This window comes from Octodon degus, unplaced genomic scaffold (assembly GCF_000260255.1).
Source record: "Octodon degus isolate 3935 unplaced genomic scaffold, OctDeg1.0 scaffold00221, whole genome shotgun sequence".
Lineage (NCBI taxonomy): Eukaryota > Metazoa > Chordata > Mammalia > Rodentia > Octodontidae > Octodon > Octodon degus.
In genome coordinates this window covers 3,346,815-3,354,134 of record NW_004524797.1, presented here as the reverse complement: position 1 = coordinate 3,354,134, position 7,320 = coordinate 3,346,815, and the positions used below count along the sequence as shown (strand labels likewise).

At 38.4% G+C, this 7,320-nt stretch overlaps 1 protein-coding gene across 1 annotated transcript in view; it reads left to right on the top strand.

Moving 5' to 3' along the window:
• Positions 1-7,320, top strand: part of Tex10 (testis expressed 10) — a 58,749-nt gene that overhangs the window by 22,157 nt on the left and 29,272 nt on the right. The window lies entirely within an intron of this gene.

Genomic DNA, 7,320 nt, shown 5'->3' with positions numbered 1-7,320 from the left:
TGTCTGTGTGTGTGTGGCCAGCTCAGCCCACCAGGGGGCGGGGCGGGCTGGCATGTGATGCTGGGGGATTGAACCGTGGTCCCTGTGGTTTACTAAGCTTGTTCCAAGTAGGTGCTTTAGACCACTGAGCCATCTCACCAGCCCCCTTTATTTCTTTTGATTGGTGAATTAAAACCATTATCACTGATGGTTATAACTGATATATATCGACTTATGATGTGGATTGGCTCGCTCCTGGTGGATTCATTTTGCTGGGGTTTATGCAGTTGTATTCCTTGATATTTTCTGGAATTTTCTTCAGAATATTTTTGGGTGCTGGTTTTTTGTTACTCACTTGTTCTTTGTGTTAGAAGCATCTTATTTTTGCATCAGTTTTGAAAGAAGTTTTGTTGGATGCATCGATCTGGGTTGGAGGTTTTATTATAATTTAAAGAGAACAAATACTAAAAATAAGTAGAAATGATACAGCATTTCACCAAACAAAATGATAGGAATTCAATAATGGTTGTTACATTGCATATTGATGTCTTCAAATTAGGTTTTCAGATTACCAGATATAAGCATGCAAAGTTGGTGAATAGACTAGCAGAAATCAGCAGTACAATTAGCCAAGCTGTCTTATGTGTATACATATATATTTTCTCCTCCTCGCCCCTCCCTTCGCTCTTTCTTTTCTTTTTTTTTCTCTTTTCTCCTTCCTTCCTTCCTTCCTTCCTTCCTTCCTTCCTTCCTTCGTTTCCCTCATCCCAGTTGTTCTACCCTTTTGAACAGTTTCTTTCCTTATCTATTATACCATTCACAACTTATTTACTCTTTAAGGTTCTTACACTAAGGAGACATGGAGGTTGTTTTCTTTTAGAGTTTTAAATGCTCCACTCCAGTCTCCCCTTGACATGAGGATTTGTGCTAAGAATAAGTCTTAGTGTTTCTGATGAACTTTCCTTTATAGGTGATTTGTTCTTTTCTCTTATGGCTTTTGATATGTTCTTGTATTCAGCTTCTGGAATTTTGACTATCATATGCCTTGCTTTTTTTTTTTTTTTTTTTTTTTTTCTTTTGATCAAGGCAAACGGCAATTCTGTGTCTTAGCTACATGTCAAAAATTTTCCCCTGGATTAAAAGTTTTCTAAATGATATGTTAACAAGTTTTATATATCATTTGTGCTATCTTTTGCTTTTTCATTGACTCCAGTCTTGTTATTTTTCTTTGCATCACTTGTCAGCTTTTGATTGATTTCTCCTGTTCGCTTGCTATTTTAAAGAAATCTTTTCATTTCATGATTGCTAACTACAAGCTTGTATTCTATATCAGATTCTTGCTTCACATTGGTTCATTCTGCTGTGGATACTTTCAGTGGAATATTTAATATCCTGGAATCTGTTTTTATATGATCCATTTCTTTTCTGTGTTGGGTATTGATGGTTTCCATCCTTTCCTAAACTCCTCTGTTTTTTTATCTGTATGAGTTCTAGAGTCACCATGCATTTTTTTCATTGTAGTCACCATTTCCATAATTATCTGAGAAGTTATTTCTGATTTAATGTTTTCTAGAATCTCTTTCACTTGCTTTGTTGTTCCCACTTCAGAGAGGCCAGGTAGGTGACTTTCAGATTGTCCCACCTCAATACCCCCTGGTTTGCTTTTGGTGAACTGGGTATCTAGGATTGCTTCTTGTTTAAGTGTCTTCTCATTTTCTTTTCTTTTTTTAGTTTAAATCCTGGGTTGATGCTTGTAAATTGTCTATGCTAAGTTGCTTGTTAATATTTAGAACGCTTTGGGAATAACTACTTTTCAGAGGTGTCTTCCAGGTATAGCTTGGCTTTTGGGTTTTGAGTCTGTTGCAAGATCCTACCTCTTCAGTTTGTATGGAATGAGAAGTTGCTGTTTACTTGGCCCAGCTTCTGCTTTGGCTCTGTGCTACAATATTTTCTATGACTCTTAGGCTATCTTAGTCTTAGAATACCAGGAACAATAGCTGGTTAGAACAATTATGTCACTGTGGCTAAAGTGGTACAATCAGCAGTAACAGTAGCATCAAACACAGCCTAGAAATTACAAACTGAGGTAACTTTTAATTTGCCACCTTTAAATGAACCAGATTTGTGATTATATCATAAAATCTAAAACAAACTAGAAAATTGTATGTGGTAAATAAGTCCTTTATATGTCAGTTTTACCCTCAGGAGAAAATTTAAAAGCCATTAGGGAAAAAGTAGTGAAATAGAAGTGTAAGAGAGTAGAAGCCCAGAGGACAAAGAAGCATAGTGCAAACTTTGGGAAAATGGAGCAGAAGATAGGAAAGAAAGAACAAACAAGCTACCAGAAAAACTTAAATACCATGTGTTCACATGTAAAAACAGGATTAAACAATAAGGGTAAGAGACAAAAAAAGGAGAGAGAGAAGTCCATTCAAGATTTGTCTCTGCTGTCAGTGATAGACAAATTTGTGGAGAAAGAGTCCAGATCTGAGGTGATTCATCTTTGCAAGCTACCAATAGCTTTGTGGCAGGATTGTGGATAATCCCAGTGATCATGCATGTTTATTTCCCTTGGAGTTCAGGCTGGTTTCTGTGAGGTTGGAACCAGACTCATTCATCCTGCAGCAGTCAACACACCTTTTATGCATTTTAACTCAGCTGGGAGCCACTAGATGGACCCAGCCTTTGTTCAGAGTGCCAGGCTCAGTTGGCACTCTCCAAGATAGCTCCTGGGCTGTTGCCCTCTACCCAGGATCCGAAGTACTTACTGCCAGCCAGTGCAGTTCTCCATGTCCACTGCTCCCCTCCATTCCTGTCTCTCTCTTTGGAAACCTCTGGGGTCGCCATCGACTACCACTTGTCTGCAGGTCTGAAATGCTCCTGATTGAGAAGGCGCTGCCTACTACCTCCTTCACTGAAGTTGCTCTCTTTACTCTCCATGGGTTTCAGTTCTCACTTGAGATCCTTCTTAGGCCAGGGGACTCATTTCCCTACTCCTTCTCTTCCATCTATTGCTGTATTCCATGTCAGAACAGCAAATCTCAGAGTCTAGTTCTCTGCTGCTTACCACTATCCCAAAAGTTTTTTTAGAACATGACCTCCCAGCACTTTTTTTTGTGGATTGAAATACCCAGATAATTATTTTATCCCTCTTTCTCCTCTTTGTGTGTGTGTGTGTGTGTGTGTGTGTGTGTGTGTGTATTTGCAAAGGATAAAAAAGGTGATCATCTGCAATAGCATGAAATGTTACCTGATAAAAAAGTTGTTGGATGTATCTTGGTTATTGCTTTCTGTGGTTTTAGTTGCCTATAATGAAAATATTAAAAGGAGAATTTTAGAAATACAGAATTCTTGTTTTATATATTCTTAGTAGTGTGTCGTGTGTCACATCATCCTGTTTAGTCCTGCATGGGATGAGAATTACTTCTTTTGCCAGCATATCCACATTGTATATACTACTTATCTTTTAACTATTTAGTAACAGTTTCAGTTATGAGATGTATAGTTATAGGAAGTCCTTAGGCTGTATCAATGCTAACATTTCTCACTTTTTTTCCACCGTAATGTAGGCATTATGTCACTTCATGTCATTACAAGAAGTAGTATTTTAATTATTTTATTATGTTTTAATATTACTGTGATTAGTTTATAAATTAAACCATGATGAGTATGTTTGTATAGAAACAACATAGTATTATGATTTCAAACATCAGTGCAATATATTAGAGTGTATTTGAGGCAAACTGTGACTGTTCAGACTTTTATATTTGGCAGGTGTTTTCATAAAAATCAAATGAACTTTTTTTCTTTTGTATTTTTAGGAAAGGGTCGACAGGGTGTTAGGGTCTCACTATTAGATTGGACTCATAGTGATCCACCTGTTTACAGCCTCCCAAGTGCTGGGATTACAGGTGTGCGCCACCACACCCAATGTCAGTTGCTGTCTCAGTGCTCCCTGGGGGGTGGGGCCAGCAGGCAGGCCCAGGAAGAACACCCGGCACCTGCTCAAACGAACATTTCAATCTCAGAAAATGAATAAATCAAGTCATACAGTTATATGTAGAAGATGGGCAAGGCAATGATCCTGAGAATCTTCAGAAGATTTTTTAATCTAGCAGTTAATTGGAAAGATTCTCGCCCTGACTAACTATATATACTGACACCTGTGAATTAAGGTACTGCACTGCAGATGGTATTTTGTAATAGTAGTTTCATGCTTGGAGTGCCTGTCACTCTGGTCTTCTGAATATGGGCTGCTTGTCATGACATGCCAGTTGCTGCTATGATGTCTCTCGGGTAGATGGTTGTTCAAAAGGAAGGGGGTGGTGAGTGAAAGCAAGAGACAGGAAAAGGAATATTGTGGGACTGTCCTCCTTCAAGGTTGTATATGGTGAGATTTTTGGACTTACGTGTAAACATAAGAAGTATGTAATTCTTTATGCCTATTTTAAAAATATATTCTAATTTTTAAATGTTTTTTTATCATATTATGTAGGGACTTAAAGTTCAACATACTAATACTTGAGGAAAAATACCTGTTCCATATTATGCCTAAGATATTTGATATGCAGACAGATAGTAAGGTTAAGCTTAACAGCCTAAGTTGTATGGTAATAACAATAAGCTTATCTTCTGGATGGCTAACAACGTAAGTTTGCAGACCAAAATTAGAGAAAAAGGAGGGCTGCAAGGAAAGCCAACATTTTGGCCCTAACCTTCTAAGGTCAATTAAGACTCAGGACATATGAGAACTTGTACTGTAACGTCATATAACTCAGTAGTGTCCCAAATTTTCTGATCAAGGAGATTATGGGGCCAAAGAGGAAAGTGATAGATGATGTAGAGTGTGCCTAAGGAGAGTCACATGGAGAGAAAACATTCTCTCAGGCTTTCACAGCGAGCACATTGGCCAAGCAATGGCCGTGACTCATCCACATGGCTGACACTGACAAAGGTTCTACAATCTGAGGTACAGGATCTCGGATAAATCCTGAGGGCATTTCACTGACCTTCTCAGACCCAAAAGCTACAACTCTTGTTGCATAGGTCCTGCTTTACCTTGGTCTTAACCATCCAGCAGAAAAGTATAAAAATGATATATAAGAAGTAAAGCCATGCTGTTATGTTGAGCTGTAGGGGACTCAGGTCAACAATTTCTGACATTGCCAGTCAAGTGGAAGACCCAATACTATTATGGGCTACTGGACTCTTTTAGAATATTTTGCTGAGTTAACACACCTATAATATTCAAATAACGGAATTTAACAAAAAAAGGGTATACAGATGAATGTCCATTTTGAATCTGTATTCAAAGTGGTTAGGATAGATATGTAGTTACATTCTCTTAATGAATAGAGTGATTTGTTCTCATGGTGTTTGTAAATAAGATATCATGTCCACATCTTGTACAGCAATTAACCAGTAGGAAGAATTTATGCAATGTGTTAATTATTGAAACTGTCCTACCAATTTGATTTGAAACTGCCTCATTGCTATTTGTTTATCAATAAAATTATGGGGAAAAATGGCTTTTTATTGCCGATGATAAAATTTGAGATTTTGCATAACCACTGGTGTCGTGAAGAACTACTTGTCTCTGTGAATTTTACCCTTTAATTTTCTGGTTTTGCTCTCCCCTTTTTTTTCTTTTTCATTTATGTATTTGGTACAGTGTTTCACTGCATAGATTGGACTTGTAGTGATCCTTCTGTTTTCAGCCTCTCCAACAATGCTGGGATTACAGGCATGTGCCATCATGCCTGGACTCATTTGACAGCTCAGCATTCCCAGAGGGCAGGGCCAGTGTGGCATGCAGGACCCAGGATTGAAATCTAGTCCCTGTGCTTGCCAAAGCAGGTGCTTAGTACACTGAGCTATTTTGCTGACTCTTTTCTCCTTTTTTTTTTCATCTCTGTCCTCTCATCTGGGATCATTCAGGATATTCTGGAGTTTTAAAATTCTTTTGGCATGAAAATGTTGTTTTCCCTTAATTTCTAAAGACTGTTTCATCAGAGTATAATATTCTAGGTTTGCTGATTATTTTGCTTGAACATTTCGACTGAATATTTTGCTGTCTCTTGGTTTGTGAAAGTCATTGATGAGTTGACAGTACTCTTGATAGTTTTTTTAAGTTTAAAGCTGGGGAGATGCTTAGTGGCACAGTGACTTCCTGACAAGCACAAGGTCCTGAGCAATTCCTGGCGCATTACCCCCCCTTCCATAAATTAACTATGGATGCATGCAAATCATGGGTTTTAGTGCACTGTTTCCATCTATACATAATGTGCTGTGATCATATTTGTCCCTTCAACTCTCTTCAATAGTGTGCTTCTCAAATATTTTTTCTATTTCCCAATCATTTATTTTATTTATTTATTTATTCTGTATTTAGGACAGTATACAGGGTCTCACTATGTAAATTGGACTCTTAGTGATTCTCCCAAGTGCTGGGATTATAGGTGTGTACCACCACGTCCAGTCTCAGACATGGTCTCTGCGTGCCCGTGGGGCAGGGCCAGCATGGCACGCTGGGGATTGAACTCAGCTGTTGTGTTCTGCCTAAGCAGGTACTTTAGTCTGCTGAGCTATGAGGCTGGCCCTTCCCAATCATTTTTTAAAATTAAAAGTTCTATTTTTTTTAAGTTTCCACATATAACATGAACTACTTGTCATTTCTGGCTTATTTTGCTTTTATGTGATTCTTTTGCAGTTCCGTCTATATTCCTGCAAGTGACGTGACTTCATACTTCTTTCCATCGTATGATGTGGACATAGAGTTACTCTTTTTTCCCTAAAATTTTTTTCCTTCATTTTTTGTGGTGTAGGAAGCCCGTCCTGGTCCTTGTTTCAGTCCAAGAAGACTATATTTGTAATCCCAAAAATACGTTTTTGGAATTCCACCAAGTTAATTCCAGTTTGCCACTCCCAGTGCAACCCACTGCAAAAATAGGGACACTAAAGCATATTTATAATTATGGGGAGCCAAGGGTCCCTAAGTCCAGCCATGAAGATGGCTTTTGGAACAAATAGGCTGACCCAGGGCTGTACCTGGCTTTTATTCAGTGGAGGAGCAGTGGCTTGAGGATGAATGACTGAGAATTGTGGGAAGTAGGTGAACATTGTGAGCTGAGCTTGATAGGTAGCCTGCATTTACCTCTGTCATATGCAGAGAGAAGGACATGGAGAAAAATTCCTTTACATTTTACTATTGAGATAGTATCTAATGTTATGGAGTCAGGTGCTTCAGCTCTGATGTATAATCTTTCAAGCCCTAGGAAGTCATAGCCTCTTATCTCAAGGTTCTATCCCAGCTGACAGTGTGGAGCACTGGCTCTTCGTCCT